This window comes from Protopterus annectens, chromosome 4.part0 (genome assembly GCF_019279795.1).
Source record: "Protopterus annectens isolate FY-2018-M chromosome 4.part0, PAN1.0, whole genome shotgun sequence".
NCBI lineage: Eukaryota > Metazoa > Chordata > Ceratodontiformes > Protopteridae > Protopterus > Protopterus annectens.
This window is the reverse complement of record NC_056733.1, coordinates 1,439,842,262-1,439,864,113: the sequence shown is the minus strand read 5'-3', so window position 1 is coordinate 1,439,864,113 and position 21,852 is coordinate 1,439,842,262. Positions and strand designations below refer to the sequence as shown.

Here is a 21,852-nt window from a genome sequence, read left to right as displayed (position 1 = left end):
TTTAAACTTGCCTCAGCATAGGCCTCTATCCCTCCTGTTCTGGAAATTGTAGATGATGTCTTCAATGAATCCAGCCTTACCCCTGATATTTTGCCTCAAGCTCCCAGGAAACCTGACAGGTACTACAGAGTACCTGACTCCCACAAATTTCTCTTTAAGAATCCTGCTGCGGATCCAGATACCATTTCCCAGGACCTAAAGGCATTTAAGGCTATAACAGCCAAAAAACGTACCCCTTCGGACAGGGATTCTAGGCCTTTGGACAGATGGGGGTAAGAAGGTATACACCACTGCTACTGTTGCCATCAGGGCTTTAAATTGCCAGTTTCATGTTATATCAGCAACATATTATGGAGCTAATTAAACAGAAAATGATGTTGATTCCTGATTGTGCAGAACATAAAGATTTACAAGAGTTAATGCAATCTGTAACCAAGTTGGAAAACATACTTTGCAATGTGGTTTTGATGCCTTAAAAGCATCTTGCAGGGCTGCTGTGACTGGGTCTGTTCTTAGAAGGCATGCTTGGCTTAAGGAATAAATCTTGCCAGACCATGTTAAAGCAAAATTACTAGATGCTCCATTACACCAAGAATGTCTGTTTGTCACTAAAGTAGAAGTCCTCAAAAAGATGGAGGAAAAAGCTAAATCTATGCAAACTGATTTGCTACAGGTACAACCCCCTTGATTCAGTAGGCATTGGCCTTCAAAAAATGGTCTTTTCTAGTCCCTCCCAGGCCTTCTCAGCCCAAACCAAGGGGCAGCAGACCACCAAGACTACATTCTCAGGGTATGCACAGATCTAAACTATGGAGTGCTCCCACCTGTAAAACAGGGAGTAGTAAGCCACCATCCTATGGTACAATTTCACAATGACTTATCCTTAACTCTTCCAAGCCTTGCTCAAGTACTTTACACCCTTAGAAGGAAAACTAGCCCTGCATGAAAAAAACTGGGAGTACATTACCCAGGACAGATGGGTCTTGAACATTGTATCCCAGGGATACGGATTCTACTTCCACTCACTGCCAACCCCAAGCGGATGGCCAGACCTCCCCCCAAACCAGTGGCAGAGGCACAAAAGCGAGTACTTTCTCTTCTCAGTATCAAGGCTATTCAACCTGTCCCAGCAGAGCAAAGGGGACAAGGTTTTTACTCCAAACTGTTTCTGGTACCCAGAAAAAAAACTCTTGACGCCCTATCCTGGATCAGTCTGTTCTCAACACCTTCCTGGTGGTTCCAAGATTCAAAATGCTTACTCTCCAACAGCTGCTTCCTATGCTAGCCAAGGGCTCCTGACTAGCCACCCTAGACTTAAAAGAAGCTTATCTGCACATCACCATAAGGGAATCTTGCAGGAAATGTTTCAGAGCAGGCTCTATGCACTATCAGTTCTCTCCACTTCCCTTTGGCTTATCTACTGCACCCAGGGGTATTCACAAAATGCCTAGCTCCGGCCATTACATATTGCAGGCAGAGAAAAATTCTAATTTACCCATACTTAGACAATTGCCTGATTCAGGCAGACAGTCAGGAATTGCTACTCCAGTACCTGACATTTGTAAAGAGACTTCTAACCTCACTGGGGTACACCATCAACGAAAATAAATCACATCTGGTACCCAGCAAACAGATTGTATTCCTGGGAGCAAGCTTGAACACAACTTCCCAGATGGCATTCCTCACTCCAGAAAAACAAATTTATTTGGCAATCTACTGGCCACCAAAACCCAGCTATCTGCAAGAAAAATACTGCAAGCCCTAGGGTTCATGGCCTCTTGCATTCTACTAATTCCATTTGCAAGACTGCATGTGAGGAAACTTCAGTGGTATTTAACAAAATCTCTGGTGTCAACATTCGCAGGACCCGGAAACAATGATTCCTATTATTCCTTGCTTAAGGACAGAGTTCCTTTGGTGGGCAGAGGCCTGCTACCACAACAAGGGACCTCCTTTCACTCAACCCCCTGCTGCCCAGACCCTAACAATGGACGCATCAGACTATGCATGGGGGGGCTCACATGGCAGGGCAATGCATTCAAGGCAAATGAAGCCCAAAGTAAATGCACTTGCATATCAATCAGAAAGAAATGTTAGCTGTACAGAATGCTCTGACAGCCTTCAAATGCCTTGATAAAGACAGACGACACCACAGTTATGTGGTACATAAACAAGCAGGGGGGAACCCATTTCTACCCACTCTGCAAGTTAGCCATGGCTCTGTGGAACACAGCCTTGAGCAATCAAGTGCACCTGCAAGCTCAATTCCTGCCAGGCAAACAAAATTCACTGGTAGACTACTTAAGCAAAAATCTAATGGACCCACACAAGTGGAAACTGGAACCCAAATCATTCAAGCTTCTGATCCACAGGTGGGAGGCACCAGCGGTGGATCTCTTTGCTTCCCCTCAGAACTATCAATTGAGCAAAGTTTGCACCAGAACTCCCCACAGCCAAGCATGGAAAGTGGATGCCCTGTCCTTTACATGGGAAAACCTCTCAATCTATGCCTTTCCCCCTCTGCCCTTCCTCTCGAAGGTTCTACTAAAGATCAAACAGGACAAGCCAAGGACAATCTTGATTGCACCAGACTGGCCATGCCAGCACTGATACCCACTTTTGTGCAGTCTGACAGTAGTGCCACCATGGCACCTGCCTCAGACTCTTTCCCTGCTGTCCCAGCAGGAGGGCCAGATTTTGCATCCTCCGCTACAAACCCTGAACCTAGCAGCCTGGCTCATCCCCTGAACTCATCACCAGCAACCCTCAGTAAACAGGTGCTGGATGTCATCCTTGAGGCAAGGAGGCCTGGTACTAGAAAATCCTATTCAGAAAAGTGGAAAAGATACTGTTCTTGGAGCCAGTCTCAGGAAATGGACACAACTGTGCCCAGCTTACCTCCTATACTAAATTACTTAACAGAAATGCTCCACAAAGGCTTATCCTTCTCTTCAATTAAGATTCATGCCTCTGCCATCTCAGCTCATTATAATACTGAGCCACCCCTCTTCTCTCACCCTGTGGTCAAGCAGTTCCTGAGAGGATCCAAAACTTTGACCCCCCCCCCGGAGAGCTCTCACTCCAGCTTGGGACCTTAACTTTGTATTGGAGAAGCTCACGCTTCCACCCTTTGAACCTGCTGCTACAGCAGAGTTAAAATTCCTTTTCTGGAAAACAGCTTTACTTCTAGCCATCACTTCAGCAGGAAGAGTGTCTGAATTGCAGGCCCGTATGGCCGTGGAACCCTTCATTATCTTCCATGCGGACAGGGTTTCCCTCAGGACTAACCCATCATTCATGCCCAAGGTGGTACGTAGTGTGGCTTTAAACCAATCCATTCATTTGCCAACCTTTTTCCCTAATCCTCAGAATAAAGGGGAAAGGATCCTGCACTCCCTGGACATGCACAGGCAGCTTAGGTTCTATCTGGACAGGACTAAACCTTTCAGAAAATCAGACCAGCTGCTAGTCAGCTTTACAACAGGGACAGAGGGCAAGGCCATTTCAAAGCAAGCCATTTCTAAATGGATAGCACACTGCATCCATTTTTGCTATAAACACCATGGGAAACCTACCCCACAGGGGATCATAACTCCTTCCACTAGGGCTACATCAACCTCTACAGCATTTCTCAGGGGAGTCCCTACCAAGGACATCCTAGAAGCGGCAACCTGGAGCTCTGTACACACCTTCAGCAAGCATTACCACTTGCCTGTCTTTTCTAAATCCAGAGCTGGATTTGCCACAGCAGTCTTCCAGGGCCTGCTTGCCAGCCCTAATGCTTCTTGACTGCATCCACCCATCCTCAGCTTTGGGAATCAACCTAAATGTGATGACTGCAACAGAAGAACATAGTACAGTTGTGTACACTTAATATAAATGTAGTTGTTTGAGTGTATTCACTGTTGCAGTCCTGGTTACCCTCCCTCCAGTCCCCTGACTTCTCTATACTTCCACCTGTCCTTTTTGTTGGGCCATATCTTATAACATTGGTATTTACTTTTTACTGGGGGTGTTCCACACCCTGTAATTGCTTCCTATTTTGGGAGCTCCTGACATCTGGGTCAAGAAAAACCTGATGTAATGGCATCGGCTGCATGTTTTATACCCCTAACGACCTGACATCATGGAAGAAGCGACAGCAATCCAACACAGAAATCCCAAGACTCTGGTATTCGGGCCGAATGTGATGACTGCAACAGTGAATACACTCGAACATCTACATTTATGGTAAGCGTACACAACTGTACTTTCGTAGTAAGGGTGGCCAAGTTCACCATTCTGACCTTTGTCTTTATTGTTTAGTCTGGCAGTTGGTGCATAGGATTAAGGTTGTGAGCTGTAGATGTCCTGACTGAATTCACTGTTGCTGTAGTTCCTGTGGGTACAGGGTTTGATTCTCTCAGCTCTCATTGCCTTCTGTGTTGGCTTGAGCAAGTCACTTAACCAGACAGTGCTATCAAGTTGCTTCTGAAAAGGGGATGTTCATCGTGTTTCACTGTTGCAGTCATTACACTAGGGTTATCCTGCTGGCAGGCGACCCGCAGTCGGCCCGAGTTCCAAAGTCTTGGTCCGGAGTCGGTTGCTGTCGCCTCTTCCCTGTCAGTACGCCAGTGGTATAAAAGTTGCAACCGACGCCATTTTCCCTCATTCTTTCTTGCCGTGCGATGCCCGAAGCAAAAGCAGTTCGCAAGTGCCAGTCGGCCGACTCGTGAGATTTTCAAATTTGAGTTTCAGAACCGAAGTCTTCAATAAAGCTAAGTACCCCGTTGGGGAAACTTTTTCTTGCTCCAGACCGATGTCAGTAAAAGTTAATAATTGTATTTCTTGTGGGAAGCAAATACCTCATAAGGACTTTCACTCTTACTGTATTCCTTGCCTAGACCCTGACCACGACGTTACCAGTCGTCGGTTTTGTGCTAGATTCAATAAACGCACTATTAAACGTCGGTTCGATTTTGTTTTACATTATTTTGGCCGAAGGTTTAATTACATAATGCCGTCGGAACAACAGACGACCGGAATTTATAAAAAACGGAAAGACAAAGAAAAGGACAGGCATCCAAGGTCCAAAACCGACGAAGCCTCTTCTAGGCCATTCGCCGGTTTGCCGGTTCTCAGTGAGGCGCTTTCGCAGCCCCTGACACCCGCTACCTCAGAGCCACAGGCCGTAACCGACAGCCATGTGGAGACACCGAGGCCTGTGGAAACTCAAGGTATTGGGTCTATGGAAACTATTCCCTCAGATGGGTCCGGAGCCGCTGAGCAGGCATTGGTTTCTGAGGGTGTTTTCAGACCTTCACAGCTTACAATTAAGCCCACTTCAGCAGCAAAGGCAAAGTCAAAAACACCATTAAAGACAAGGAAACAAGTACAGCATTCTCCAGAACAGTCATCCATGCCAAAGAAACACATGCTTAAAATGGCCGAAGACCTAATTACTTTAATCAGGGGTTCCCATCCTCCTCCTGACAAAAGGCCTAGGCAAGACACGGACTATGATTCCTCTGACCAGGTTTCCATTTCCTCTGATTCCTCTTCTGATCAGGGATATTCTCTCCATCCCTATGAGGACTCTGATGCAGAAAAGTCTATACCTTCAGCCTCTCCGCCTGAGAATTATTCTTTTGGGGAAACCCTGCACACTATGAGGGAGCATTTCCATTGGGAGAGCCAGGATTATTCAGAATCCAAGAAAAGGCTCAGAGACTTCCTTTTATTACATCAGCACAGGCCCCTGGCTATCCCCCCTATGCTTGGTATTGTTGATGTTTTTTCTGAATCCAGTCCGTCTCCTGATTCTTTACCCCCTGCACCAGTCAAGCCAGACAGGTACTACAGGGTCCCTGACTCTCATAAATTTCTTTACACGCCGCTGCAGACCCAGAAACCATTTCTCAGGGTCCTAAAGGGGTTAAGGCTTCCACTGCTAAAAATCCTGTCCCCTCCGATAGGGATTCCAGAGCTCTGGACAGATGGGGGGAAAAAGTTACACTTCTGCTACTTTAGCTGTAAGGGCTTTAAATTGCCAGTTTCACATGCTTAGTATCTCATGTCGTTGTTAAAACAGAACATGGTTTCAAATTCAGAAAGTCCTGACAGTAAGGAAATGCAGGACTTATTGCATGCAATTGAACAAGTGGGAAAGCATACTCTGCAATATGGTTTTGATTCATTAGCGGCTTCTTGTAGAGCCGCAGTTACAGGCTCTGTTATTCGAAGGCATGCTTGGTTGAAAGAACAAAGTTTACTTGACCATGGTAAAGTAAAATTACTGGATGCTCCACTACAGCATGATACTTTGTTTGGTGTTAAGGCAGAAGAAGTGTTAAAGAAAATGGAGGATAAAGCAAAATCAATGCAGACAGTGAAGGATTTCTTACAGGTTCAACCACCTAGATTTAGCAGAAACTGGCCTTCAAAAAATTGGTCCATTCCAGTGTCAGACAGGCCACAAAGAGGCAGATACAGATGCCCAAGAGGCAGATCTCAGCCCCAAGGCTCCTACAGACCTAAACAATGGGGTGCTTCAGTCCCCAAAGGAGGGGAAGACAAATCACAACCTTATAGGAAACAGTGTCTCCCCTCTACAAATGCCAAGCATTTGGCAGCACCCCTAGGGGGAAAGCTAGCACTTTTCTCAAAAAATTGGCACATAATCACCCAGGACCAATGGGTGCTGAATATTGTTTCTCAGGGTTACAGGTTCCACTTCCACACGCTTCCAAAATCAAAAGGTATGCCAGACCTGCCACAAAACCATTGGGCAGAAGCCCAAAAACAAATTGCTGCTCTTATGGACATGGAAGCTATTCAGAGAGTTCCACAGCAAGAACAGGGACAAGGATTTTACTCAAGACTTTTCTTAGTACCCAGAAAGGGCAAAGCCTGGAGACCAATACTGGACCTGTCAATCCTAAATTCTTTCCTGGATGTTCCAAAATTCAAAATGTTAACACTACAGCAACTTCTGCCCATGCTGGGCAAGAAGGCTTGGCTAGTTACTTTGGACCTCAAGGAGGCATATTTGCATGTCCCAGTCAGACAATCTTGCAGAAGATACCTCTGATTCATAGCAGGCTCAGTGCATTACCAATTCTCTGCACTGCCCTTTGGCTTATCTACTGCACCCAGGTTCTTCAGAAAATGCCTGGCACCAGTAATTGCATTTTGCAGACAAAAAGGAATTCAAATATATCCCTACTTGGACGACTGCCTTATTCAAGCAGAGAGCAAGGGCATTCTTCTAAAGCATCTGGCGTTTGTAAAACGATTACTAATTTGCCTAGGGTACACAGTAAACGAAAAGAAATCAAAACTAGTGCCCTCTCAAGAGATAATATTCCTGGGTGCAAGCTTAAATACAACTGTCCAGATGGCTTATCTCACGCCAGACAAAGGCAACTGACTCATTACTTGCAAATGATGGCAACAAAAACCCAGCTCCCTGCAAGAAAAATTCTGCAGGCCCTGGGCTTCATGGCATCCTACATTCTACTAATTCCATATGCAAAACTGCATATGAGGAAACTACAATGGTATCTGAAAAGTGTTTGGACTCAGCATTGTCACAGCCTGGAGACAATCATAACTTTAATTCCCTGCCTACAACAGGAGTTTCGATGGTGGTCCCAGGCCTGTCACCACAACAAGGGACAGCCTTTCACCTTACCCACAGCCAGGCAGACTATAACAACAGATGCATCGGATTATGCCTGGGGGGCACATATGGCAGGAAAATGTATTCAGGACACATGGCCCAAGGAACAAATGCATCTTCACATCAATCAAAAAGAGATGCTAGCTGTTCAGAATGCCCTGACAGCTTTCAAGGACCTACTACATTCAGGACAACTATTAATAAAGACGGACAATACCATAGTTATGTGGCTCATAAACAAGCAAGGGGGCACACATTCCTACCCCCTACGCAGGCAAGCCATGACTTTGTGGAACACAGCACTGCCTTATCAAGTATATCTACAGGCACAATTCCTGCCAGGAACAAAAAATACACTGGCAGACGAACTAAGCAGAATTCTCATGGATCCTCACGAATCGAAACTAAATCCACAGGTGTTCAGCATGATAACGAGGAAATGGGGACGCCCAGACATAGATCTTTTTGCCTCCCCTCACAATTATCAAATACAGAAATTCTGCACAAGAACTTATCACTCTCAAGCATGGAAAGTGGATGCTCTATCATTCAGCTGGAAAGGCCTGACAGTCTCTGCCTTCCCTCCGATGCCTCTTCTTACCAAGGTGCTCCTAAAAGTCAGACAAGAAAGGCCAAAAATGATCCTGATTGCCCCAGACTTGCCACACCAGCACTGGTACCCAATCCTAAAGAACATGTCTCAAGGCCCAGCTTGGCTTCTACCTCAAATTCCTCACCTTCTGATACAGCAAAACAATCAGATTCTGCACAGTCAACTCAAAACCTTAAATCTGGCAGCGTGGCAGATAATGTAGCCACTCAGACTGCACCTCTCTCTAAAGCTGTTATGGATGTCATTTTAGAAGCCAGGAGGCCCAGCACTAGGAAATCTTATGCAGAAAAATGGAAGAGATTCTGTGCTTGGAACCAGGCACAAGGCCTCGAGCCACTTGTCCCTAATATACCTCAGATTTTACAATACCTAACTGAGATGCTGGACAAAGGCCTATCTTTCTCATCAATTAAAATCCATGCCTCTGCCATTTCAGCTCATTACAATACGGACCCTCCTATTTTTTCACATCCTCTACTACGACAGTACCTCAGAGGGGCAAAATATATAAGACCGCCAAGGAGAGCACCAGTACCAACTTGGGATCTCAACTTTGTTTTAGAAAAACTCACGCTGCCTCCTTTTGAACCAGCCAGCACAGCTGATCTAAAATTCTTATCATGGAAAACTGCTCTGCTCCTAGCAATAACTTCAGCAAGAAAAGTTTCAGAGTTACAGGCATTAATGGCTGTGGAACCTTTCATCATTTTCCATCAGGACAGGGTTTCTTAGGACAAACCCAACATTCATGCCAAAAGTGGTCTCCAATGTGGCCTTGAACCAAACCATCCATTTACCTACTTTCTACCCAAATCCCCTGAATAAAGGGGAGAGACTTCTGCACGCTTTGGATGTACACAGACAGATACAATTCTACTTGGACAAAACAAAAGCCTTCAGAAAAACTGAGCAACTGTTTGTAGCCTATGCTGCAGGATCACAAGGAAAGCCTATTACAAAGCAGACAATTTCAAAATGGATAGGACATTGCATCCATTTCTGTTATGCACAACATGGCAAATCAGTGCCTAAGGGCATTAGGCCTCATTCTACCAGAGCAGCAGCCACTTCAGCAGCTTTTCTCAGAGGAGTACCAACCAAAGACATTTTAGAAGCTGCAACCTGGAGCTCAGTGCACACTTTCACCAAGCACTACCACTTACCACTCTACTCTAAATCCAGAGCAGGCTTTGCCACTGCAGTTCTGCAGGGCCTGGTAGCCTCTCCCAATCCAATTTAGACCCAGCCACCCAACCTCAGCTTTGGGATTCTACCCAAGTGTAATGACTACAACAGTGAAACACGAACATAGTACAGTTGTGTACCTACCATAAATGTAGATGTTAGAGTGTATTCACTGTTGCAGTCCAGGTTACCCACCCACCATCCCCCTTTTCATTGCTGGGACTTTTCTGTACTTCTCAACGCTATACAATCTTTGTGGTGTATTTGCTTGTAGATGAAGGAAATGTTTATAGTAATATATGCATGTTTTTTGGCATATTTTTATCTTTCCAGCCTTCCTATCTGGGGGCACCTGTGACATCTGGGGCAAGAAAAACTGAATAAAATGGCGTCAGTTGCAACTTTTATACCCCTGGCGCACTGACGTCAGGGAAGAGGCGACAGCAACCGACGCCGGACCAAGACTTTGGAACTCTGACTGACTGCGGGTCGCCTGCCAGCAGGATAACCCTAGTGTAATGACTGCAACAGTGAATACACTCAACATCTACATTTATGGTAGGTACACAACTGTACTTTGTGTCCATTGGGACTATGTGGTTAACATATGGGTGTTATTGTTTCTTCTGATTCCAGGAGTATTTGTGGCCATTCTGTACCTGAAGGAGAACCCCTCCACATCTCTGTCTGCAAGGGTACTTAATATCCAAGATGAATCAGACCAACTTTTTTCTTGGTTAATCAAGTAGATCTGAACTAGTTTAAGCACAAACAGTCATATCTGTAAAAGCTGGTAGGGGGTCCAAGCCCCAAAGGAGATGCAGACCCTTACCATAGATGCCTCAGTCTTTGTTTGGTTGTTGCATTTAGTGCAACTTAAAGTTCTGTGAAAGAGGAGAAAACACATACTACGCAGGCATATTAACGTGCAGACTTTGACCTTGTTTTTTGCCAGAAGAAAGGGAGATCCAGTCAGATTTTAACCCTGGTTATCCTAAAAAAAAGGCCTTAACTTTATCAAATGTGCAGACTCGCACTGAAGGTGTGAAAACTGGTTACCCAAGTGGATTGCATGTCTTGGTCTCTTACATTCCCTTAGCCCAGAACATAATGGCAGACCAATTAAGGAGGAGCAGTGTCACAAGCCATACGTCGTCCTTTCTCACATGTGTTAAACTACAAGAAAGACCCAGCCAAGCTAAAGTCTTCACAGTGTTAATACCTTAAAACTCATACAGTGGAGGCCCATGGGATATATGCAGAATGAACACTTAAAGGCATATTACTATTTTGGCTACATGACTGCAGCTAGTGGAGTATGGGTTTATTGGTATACATGTACCCATAAAGACTTAAAAGTAAAAAGTCATGGGCATTCAGAAGCCGTGTAGCTGAAACACTTGTATGTCCTTAAGATTTAATTTGTATATACCCATGGGTCTCCACTATAGAAGGCTTAGGGTATTACACAGTGAAGACTCTAGCTTGGCTGTCTGTCTTGTATTTTTTTTACTAAACGGTTTGTCTGACTTTTTTTTTTTTTTTAACCCTTTCCTTCTTTCATATGGAGATGTGGGTCTTCATACATCAGTCAAATGAAATGCCATCATCAGAAATCATGTTCCAGATCAGTTTGCAAAGAAGTATGGGCAGTGATTGGCTTTATCTTCCTTTGAGGTATACCCCTGATGCATTTTCATCCCTAACTCTAATCTCAAAGTTGCTTCAGTTAAGTCGGTATGAACAAGGCCAAAATCTGCTTTAGCAGAGACAATAGCGGTATTCACTGATAGTGCAAATGTCAAGGCATTTGCTTCCTCAAAAGCACACACTCGTCACTGAGGATGTGGAAAAAGAACTGAAGACTAGTGGTCTGGATTCCCACAGCTTGATATCTTTTAAGGATCCACATTCAGAGGAAGTGAAGGGTATTTTGCAGGAGACCAGAAAGCCACACTTGAAGTCTTATTTGGCTAAAGGTTTTGCTTTTTCTTACTCTTTGGGAAGGACTTTCCCTGCAGAGATCAGCTTGCCAGGGCTCTCTTCAAGTAACCTGTCGTAAGCCTTCATCAGGGTGTACCTTTCAGCCATTGCTGCTAGTCTTTTGCTGGACACTCCCCTGTCCTCATGTTTTCTGGTTTAGCAATTCCTTGTGGGGGGGGGGGGGTAGCATTTGAATCTCGTTTCTCCCCATGGGCCCTTAACTTTATGGTTGAAAAACGAACCCAGTCCCCTTTAAACTATAATCAGCTTTGAAATTACTACTTTTCCCCCTGGAAAATTTTATTTTGGTGGCTGTTACTTCATGCTGTCATGTAAGAAACCAATACATAGTTTCCTTAGGGGCAAGGTGAGCCTATGAGCTCAGTCCTTTTTTCTTTACAGTGGTCTATGAGCTAGCAGTCAGTGTAGCTGGCCATGTTCCTGTTTTATTTCACATCCCTTAGAATAAAAGGGAAGTGGTTTTATTTTGTTTACATTCTGGTTACCGAGGTAAAGCAGTGAAGACCGAATGATCTACATTCGTTACATGGCATTGACAACTGTGATATTACATTTTTTTGAAGAAAGGAGGCTAGGCGAGAACAACTGTTCTGTTGCATTTATATCCAGAAAAGCAGATAGAACAATTTCCAAGCAGACCCCATCAATGTGTGTAATTGTATTGCCTTTTTGCTGCACCACAGCAGCCTTCTTAAACAACAAATGCATCAACCAAGACTATTTGGGAGCTTGCCATTTTGATCTCTGTTTACACTTGTTCCAATCACTAAAAATGAGAGCATTCATTGAGGAGTCAAGCAGGGCTTGTGACTATTGTGCTGCAGGATGTGTGTGTGTGTGTGTGTGGGGGGGGGTCAGGCTTTCATACAAGAATTTAAAGAGCATAGTATAATTGTGTGGGTAACTTAGCATGTAACAGTAGATGTTTGAATGGCATGATTACCATTACAATATACATTCTGACCTCACCATGGAGTTGGCTTCATATTTTCCGGGAAGCAGAAATATTTTGCCCCTTTTATGCAGCCTTCTATGGATTTATGTATGCCTACGTAGTTATGTATGCAAGTAGAGTAAAGACTTCTCCCTTGTTATTAGGGAGTAAACAGGGAGGTTCTCTCTCTCTCTCCTGCCAGACACTTTGTGACTTATTAGGCTTCTTAGATAAGCAGTATGAATACATCGATAGCAGAATTTGCAGGCTGAGGGGAACAGCCATGAAGTGCCCCCAGGCAAGGTACAATGACTAGTTAAGTTTTGACCAAAAATTAACTGAAATTAAAGCGATTAAAGCTCCAGAAGTTAGATTGGAAGGATGGAAGTCTGGCTTCATGGATGGTGGTCTACATGGCAGCAGAGATCTACTTGAATGAGCATATACTGTTATGGTGAGTTATATAACTGTACTTTAACAGAGCTTTTGTAGTAGGTGCCCTTTTCCCATGTTCATTGATAATGCAAGTTTTCAAGCTGGCATGAGCCTTACCCCAGAAGTTAATTTACTGATGTTAGATACACTGTGCCTAGAAAGGGAAGTACATAATTTATTTCCATTTATCTAAAACCAGACATTTGAAAAATGCCAATGTAGAAAAAAATGTGCAGCTCGAATGGTTCCTTTGAATTTTACAGCTTAGACACAGACATTGTGTGTATATATGTGAGAGAGCCTGAAACTGTAGAAGATCATACCACTACAAAAACAATCAGGTTTTGCATGTTACTGTGTAGTCATTCTCTTTCTAAGATGTAAAAGTAATAAGAAACGGATATTTAAGCACTTTATATAACATCAGTAGCTTAGTAACTTCTGACAAAGGGCTCATGTCCGCTCAAAAGCTTGAGTAACTGCAAAACCTATGTTGGTGCATTTAAAGGTCAAAATGTCTGTGTTTTCAGGCTACATTTAAATTAATGATAGCAAGCCATCCACATATCTCAACTATCCGTGATTCTGCCTCATATTTCTGCTCTGTCCCTCAACATTTTTTCTGGACTTTCTGGTAAATCATTGAGGATTACAGTCCACTAGTAATACCAATCATTATTTCATACTTATTGCAAAACTTTTAACTTTTTAAATTAGAGAAATATTTTTTTTTAAAAGTATCTGATTTTGAGCCTTTATCCTCCCATTTTTATTTATTTTTTTTTTGCTTTGTACAGTATTCTTGAGCAAAGAAGTTGAGAGGTATAAGTCGTGTCCTCACTTTCTTTTTCGACAAACACACTTCAGCTTAACCTGAAATGTTATAGCTGCAGTTTAGGATGACCTGAGTTCCTTTGGTGGTAGGAAATAGTTTATGAAGTTACAGGCAGTTTATCCCCAATAGTGGTTATTAGAGAATGTGAAAAACACTACCAGTACTTCCAAATAATGCAGTTAATCTTCTGAGAAGGTTTTCATTTGCATACCATGTCTGAGTGAGCTGAGAGAAATAATTCTGTAAGCAGTTGTCAGCACTCAATTGGAAGAGGCCTCATAAAAAAATAATTTCAGCCAAAGTTGTATTAAGACTCCATATGCTACAGTTTGCAAGCCAGCATCAGTTATCCAGTATAATGATATGTCTTGTTTTTTTAGAAAACACCTGCAGTATGATATATAAAAGGAGCTCAGTGAAATACAGATTTAAGTAATTAACAGCATCTTTCCAACCATAGTCACTTGGAAAAAGTAGCATCCAAAAAATACAGTCCAAATCCTTCTAACCAAATTTATATTAGGACTCCAGAAGTTAGCATCTCAAGAGCACAGTTTCATATTCTTTGTTTTCAGGATGGCAGCTTATGACCTTGAACTAAACAAGCTGAAATGGTTGCATCTTTTATAGCATTAGACTTTTTTGTCAGATTCCATTAATATTAACATAATGCTCTTTTTCATTCATTCTATAACAGAATGCCTAAAGCTTGCCATTTACATTCTGCTGTTTAGCGTGGATGGAATTTCAGACTGTACCCTGAAGTCTGCATATTTTATTGTTGCAATGTTCACTTTCTTTTGCAATCTTATAGATTAGGAGCTGTGTAGTAAAGGTACAATTACAGCCATTGGTGTTTGCCCCTTTTCTCTATAAGTGGAGCTGCTGTTAGATACAATACTTGATGTTTTGGACAGAGTATTTGAGATAGTCTTGGTACTTCAGTAACTTGGACTGAGTAGTACAGATAACCAAGCTAGTAAGACTTCAGATCCTGAACTTTCTGTTTGATGATTCCTGGAGTTTCTTTTTCCCTTTATTTCTTTAATTTTCTATAAATTTATAACCTAGTGACCATTCCCATCCTTTTGGTGATATAATGTCTTATGCAGCTCACCAATCTGGACCCCCCCCCCCAACCGTCCTTCCTTTCCTTCACCTTAAGGATAGAAAAAGAAAGTACTTTCCTCCAAGTTCAGGAACAAATGAGAAGAGGTTCTTCATTCTAAATTGTAGCAACATGGTTACTACAAGTAGGTCCCTCTTTCTAAATTGTAGCATACCTCTTGCTGCAAATGTAACAAGTGGCTTTCTACATTTTAAATACCACACATGGCACATGCTCAAGCCCTGATCACAAAGCAGTATCTGCATTCATTTCTGAATGCTGGTACTGATGTGGCAGACATGGAGAGCTAAAGAGCTTCAGCCCTGACTGCAAATGCAGTGCCAGCAACTGAATGCCTGTACTCAACTACCACCTGATCAGCATATGCAAATTGTGCCTCTTGTTACTTTGCTACTTGGGCGGCTACCCCCTACACACTGCTGTAGATGTGTTTCTGCTACTAGATTCCTGATAGCTGCCTTTGTATTAGTTTATTCTTCATGAGGTCACAAAACTCTACAGAATGGTTACTTATAATGGCCTTGAAATTAAGTTACTTGTGCGAAACTGTGAACTAGGCATCTCCTGCAAGGTCTGCTTCATTTCTTGTATCGTCACTTGCTGCCTGTCCGCAATTAACAGTCCTGCAATCAGTCAAACCAGTTCATTCCCAGAAGGGACGAAAGACCGTTACAGAAGTCCATCACCCAGGGAGCCATCAGAGGCTTCTCTTATTTGGCTGTACCACCTTTCCTGGAGGCTGACATACATGTAAATGTGAGAGCCTGCTGTGTCATCCTGTCTTGCTGCATATGTTACTGTATATGCCCATGAAGACTTCTGTATGAACGCAGCTTAGCAGAGCCGAGTTTGCAACCCCAGCCTATATGATGCACACTCTGCATCTCTCTGTTCAGGATGTGTTAGCATTGCAATGGGATGGACTGCCTCCCCTGCTCCCAAGATGCTGGAGCCAATGTTGAATACTCACAGCTAGTCACTTCTGCTTGGCTGTTCAAGTGCCTCTGCTGATTACTTTCAGGTCATCTGGACTGTAGTCAGGGTTACATTATTCTGTGCCACAGAGATGAGTAGGGTCTGTTTTGGTTTGACAATGACTGTCCCACAATCTACTTTACTGATTTTATCTTGCAACCTCATTTGACCACATGGGTAGAAAAATAAAAGTTAATGTTTGGAAAGTCTTTTTCAGGGGGAGCTGCTTACTTGGACTCCCTGTTTTATGAGCTTTCCCAGTCCCACCACCACATACACCTCCAGTCTGTTAATGTGCTACTTGTGAGGTTGAGAAACTTGAAGAAAGGGGCAGGCTTATTTATCTTTATTTGAGTTGATGGAACTTGAAAGGTGTATTTAGTGGTGGGGAGAGACCAAGCACTGGAGGGTTGAGGGTCCCTGCTTCCTGAAAAAAAAAAAAAAACAGCAATGTATGACTAGTTTAACTGAGTTGTATTTATAATGGAAGTTGAGATGGTAAATGGTAGTACAGTGGGCAGTAATGTGTCGAAGAAGACTTTCCATTATCTGTTGCTCTCTAATACAAAAAAAAAAACACTTTTATTGAATTATCACTCATGACATAGGAAAACTTACATTTATGTAGAAGTAATCAAACCATATTGGCAAATTCACATTTATAAACATTGTACATCATATAATTGTCATCATTACATACATTGTTCAGTTTCTGCCATCTGTTAAACCTCATTCCTCCTCCAAAACATTTTTCTTTATGTATTGTTCCCATAATTTCCATTTTTTCCTATGTAATTTACTCCTATCCTTTTCTAAAGATCCCACTTCCAGTTCTTTTATCTCTGTTACAATATTCACTATTTCATGTATGGTTAGTTTAGACTTGGATTTCCATTTTCTATCAATTGCTTTTTTGGCATCCACCAGAGTTAAACTTGACAAGGTCTTATGTTTCTAGGAAATTCAGATCCAGTATCCCAGCTAAAAAAATATATATATATATTTATACTAATTTGCTTACTCAGTATTCCTAACAGAGTACTGTGTAGTGGTTTAATCTGCCAATGCATTACACTATGAAAACGTATGTTTCCAGATACTATTTCTTCCCCATTATGCCTCCAGCATCTGGTATCTACCTGAGATCTGTTACTGACACTTAGGCATATAACTTCTTTTGTAGCTCCTGACCTTCTTTAAGTCATTTTGCCCACACTGTGGTGTTCTGAACATCTGCTTGCTCCCAACAGAGACGTCTCACTAAAGGTGGCTCACAGAGGAGATGGATAGCCCCATAGTATGGTGTCCTCCATGATTCCTAATGTGGGATTTTTTTTAATGCTGTGCAACACCTCCTTCAGCAGCCTGTTGCATGTGCTATTATAGTAGGGAGCAGCATCAGTCAGCCTTTAATGAATGTATGCTTTATGCACGTGCATCTTCATGTGTAGCTACAGCCTTAATGCTACTTGATCGTTCCAGTTTTTCTGCTTGGCCCTGTACAGCTGCTGTAGTCTACCAGGTCTCTACCAGCCGTTGTCAGCTATGCCACTTAAGCTGCCTCTGTTCTTAGATATTTCAGCAGACGCTGGCTATTCACTTGTACCCTTCCTTAGTAGGTATCTCCACTTTCCAGATCAGTGTTCGATCTTGGGCTGTCTGATTAGCTGTCAGGAGGTCCCACCAGACCAGAAATAGTCCAAAATCTGTATCTCTTCAGGATTCTTTTACGTTTCAATGAACAAAGACCTCAGTAACCTAAATATTTTTCCTTCTTTCCTTTTTTTTGTTGTTGAATATAATAATTTATTGACTGTATTACATGAAGGTCACATCACATGTTGCATCCCTTCAGAGTGGTCACAGGCAAATGATTTTACCCTACTTGAAAGCAAACTATTGGATGTCCTCGGTAGATCTTCAGGATGCCTTCCTCCATGTCAAGATAACAAAAGCATTTTAGAGATTTTGATGCTTCTGGTTAGGAACCAATCATTTTTATTTCAGAGCCCTGTCCTTCAGTTCTTACTTCAGCCATATCGTAAGATTGGATCCTTTCTTTCTGGTCTGACCAATGCAACATCCTTCCCTCTGTTCCCCCATCCAGTTTTCATCTTGTCTTGTGGACCAGGCAGATTAACTTGAAAGTCTACTACTTCATATTCCTTATTCGCTATATACCTATAGTATTCGTAGTCCACCACCTCTAATCAGCAGACTTAATCTGTGGAGAATTATTGCATATGAGGAATAACAGGAGGGAAGAATACTTAAAAGAGCTTGAGGCACGAGTGCTAGCAGGGTCAGATTTGGCTCCATGTGGCTCGATACTCAGTCATATTGGATGGACTAGGATGAATGGATCCAGTGGTATAAGCACATAACTTCTGTTTAGTAGCACATTAAATTACTGTTTCTTGATTTCTTTGAAATAAGTTACTAGTGATGGTGATAAACTGGCTGGCTCAGTCACCTGTTGTTGCTTTTGTATTCAGTACGTACCATCATAAATGTATAGGCTGTGAAAAGAGATTATGATTGATAAATGAGATGAAACTTGTCTTTTGATTCCCTTTCCCCCCAAAAAGAACGATCTGTTGTAGAGTAACTGTTATTGGAAGAACATATGTATTTATTGAGACTTTTCCTTGATTTCCTTATCAGCAGCTGACATCAGTTGATTTGGACTATGTCCAACAGTTGGGCATCTCCCTTTCTTTTAATTGTTAGACTTTTTTTGATCTTTTCCCCACAGCTGTTTCCTGAAGTTTTGCTTTTATTTACATACAGGTACACACATGCTGTCTCACAGGAATGAAAGCTGAGTTGCCTATAAAAGGCTTGTTTCCTTAACCAAATAATGCAGTCTGTTAGCCTAACTTCTGATCCAGGGTTTTTTGTTGGGAGGTAACTGAACTGGTCTTCCTCAAACACATCAGCTATGACCCATGACAAAAGTTCAAGGGAAGCTGTAATGTATATAGACAAATCACTGTATCCTTTCAACCACAGAATGTTTTCTGGCGGTAGGAGAAGTTGGAGTAATTGAGGAGAATCCAGATGTTGCTGCTGATCAGAGATCTTAACATTTAGCCAATGTGCTACCCTGGTCCTGTGGCTGTGTAGTCAGGAGGGAAGGTGGTTGTGTATGCTGAATAAAGGGGAGAGGATGCATTTAGTCAGGAGCATACATTCCTTGACTTGTCCAAATCTTTATTTTCCCGAGTAGTCTTTTTTTTTTTTAGTTTTGTTTGCATTGTGTCTCATAATTTCATTTTCCTCAGAAAAGCATAAAGCCTTTTCAGCTACAACAGCATCAGTACTTTTTTTTCTTTTTTTTCCACAGGTTTTTTTGCTTGGGAAATGCTTTCCTGCTCTGATGAACTATCACCAAGTTGCAGCAAGGCACCTGCAGGATGTGATTCCAGGTTTAGAACGTGAAAGAAAATGAAAATTACATGTCAGAAAGAATTGAATACTGTTTTAAGAACATTTCTTTATATTTGTTTCTAGGTGTAAAATTTTAATAGTGAATGCAGAATTCTGCAATTATTCAGTCATTAGTTGCTAATGTTTTGAAGTGCTCTCGCAATCAAGTCTGTGATGTACTAATAATGCCTTATATTTCTTCATAGTCATTCACCTAGCATGAACTGTGCCCCATCTTCCAGTAGAGGGCAGTATTACATTACTATTGGGAATATTCTTTCTTCATAATATTGACTATCTATTTGGAGGGAAATAATGTAGAACAAGTAATGCTGGCCTTTTCCACGGGGGTGGGGGGATGTCCTTCCAAAAGTTATTAAATTAGCAGAGGTATATTTTTCTTTTGTGTAAAGAAAGAGCCATTCCGTGTTGGTGTTTAATACTGTTGTTAGAAGCACACAGAACTTGAAGTAGGTTGATGCATCTAGCTGAGAATTGTAATGTTCTAAAAATATTGATAGTTTGTGCCTAATTTGAACAAGGCTCTAGTATTGTCGTAAATAGAAAGAAGCAAGTATTAATAGTAGCCAGTTAAGTAAACTAGGTTAAAATAACATGGGTGTGAACATGTATAGGCTGTGAAAAGAGATTATGATTGATAAATGAGATGAAACTTGTCTTTTGATTCCCTTTCCCCCCAAAAAGAACGATCTGTTGTAGAGTAACTGTTATTGGAAGAACATATGTATTTATTGAGACTTTTCCTTGATTTCCTTATCAGCAGCTGACATCAGTTGCAGCAAGGCACCTGCAGGATGTGATTCCAGGTTTAGAACGTGAAAGAAAATGAAAATTACATGTCAGAAAGAATTGAATACTGTTTTAAGAACAGTCTCTGTTGTCAGTAAACACTGTAGATGTTGAACATTACTTAGTATGTTCTACACCTTGTACACACACGCACATATATGTATATGCGTATATTTTTAAAATTACATCCCTAACCAAAGAAGGAAGAGGGGTCAAACGGGAAATTGTATTTGGCTATTAAAAATAAGTAGACCTTTGAAACAGACCCTTCAAAAACCTTGTACTGTTTGCTTTTAATGACTTGTGTTAACAGATGTTTGATGCTTTGTATGAGTTAACTGGTATGCACCACGGTGCTTTCTGCCAAGCTGTAATGCGCCTTTAAATTTTATTATATTAATATTTCAGACTGTAAATAAAACAGAACATCTAATAAATGTTACTTAAGTAGAAGATTGTGATACACTGTGGTTTGTACCTTATTAAGAATTGATTAATGGATGTATTTCAGGCCCTCTGTTTTTCTTTTAATGTCATAATGCCATGGTGAAAAGAAGATGGAATGGTTCTATAACAGCGTAGTAACATCAGTAAAACTGCTAAGTACGGTTCCCACATGTTGAATGAGTGCTAAGGTACACTAGGCATAAATGTGACAGTCGTCCTTGCATCAGTACATAGGTTCATAGGTAAGTACTAGGCTATCTGCCCAAGGGCATTTATAAGCCTAGCCAGAATGTGTTGGCTTTCGCCACCCCCTTAGATTAGTTCCCTGTGCCTCTGTTCAGCAGAGCCATTAGTTCCCTGCGCCACTGTCCAGCAGAGCCACTGCAGTGATCCCCAGGGTAAATTTCTTGTTTCCCATCCACCCGTCAAGGTTTCTCTTGAAGAGTGTTAGTGAGGGGCTCTGCCTGATGTATATTGGAATCCTGTTCCAAAGCATGGGGAGTCTCTGGGACAGGAATCTATCCCTCCAGTATGTCCTATTTATCGTTGTGGTGAGGTTTATATGTCTAGAGTGTGGGTCTCTGGGATTTTTTTTTTAGGTGAAGCATGTCCATCAATTCTGGGTTGGACATGGCCTTGTATGTCAGGCAGAGATCACCTCTGAGTAAGCGGTATGCAACCGAGTACAGCTGGAGTTTCTTGAGTCGGGCTGCATAAGGCATCTGTTTGAGGTCAGTAATCCTTTTGGTGAGGTACTTTTGTGGTCTTTCTAGCTGTTGCAGGTGTCTTGTAAGGTACATCCCAAATGGGGCATTGTATTATATGATGGGTCTAATGAGTTATGAGTAGAGAGGTACAATAACCTCTTTTGTTGTAGATGCGAACCCTTTTGTGATTAGGTGGGCCACATAGAAGGATTTTCTAACCACCTTGGCAATATGATTATCAAAGTAGAGGTTACTATCTACTTAGGTCCCCAGTTCCCTTATTACATTTTCTGTATTTAGGGGACTACCACCTACGTAATAGTTCGCGGGTACTTTATTTTTTTACAAAGGAGATGACTATGCACTTTTTGGCATTTAGCTTGAGGCCATGATTTTGACACCAGGTATCCGTCTCAGTGAGACCCGTCTGGAGGGTGTCTGTATCAGCCGGAGAATCACTTATGGCCCCTAGTTTGCAGTCATCTGTGAACTTGGTCAGCCATAGTCCTCCAATGCTTGCCTGTACCTCTGAGAAGTATATACCGAACAGGAGGGCTCCTATGACTGAGCCCGAGGGATGCCACTTGTAACCGGTTTAGAGTCGGACATAGATCCTGCAACTCTCACCATGTGGGTTCTATCCATGAGCCAGTTGGCAACCCATCTCGTGACATGGGGTTTATGTTCAA

The 21,852-nt window shown here is 42.2% G+C and overlaps 1 protein-coding gene across 1 annotated transcript in view; it reads left to right on the top strand.

Moving 5' to 3' along the window:
* The window catches only part of NDFIP1 (Nedd4 family interacting protein 1), a 753,142-nt gene extending 732,680 nt beyond the window's left edge, over positions 1 to 20,462 (top strand). Inside the window, exon 8 of the mRNA XM_044069282.1 lies at positions 19,117 to 20,462. The gene's annotated coding sequence lies outside the window, so the exon portion shown is untranslated. The remainder of the gene's footprint in view (positions 1 to 19,116) is intronic.
* The last annotated feature ends 1,390 nt before the right edge of the window (positions 20,463 to 21,852 follow it).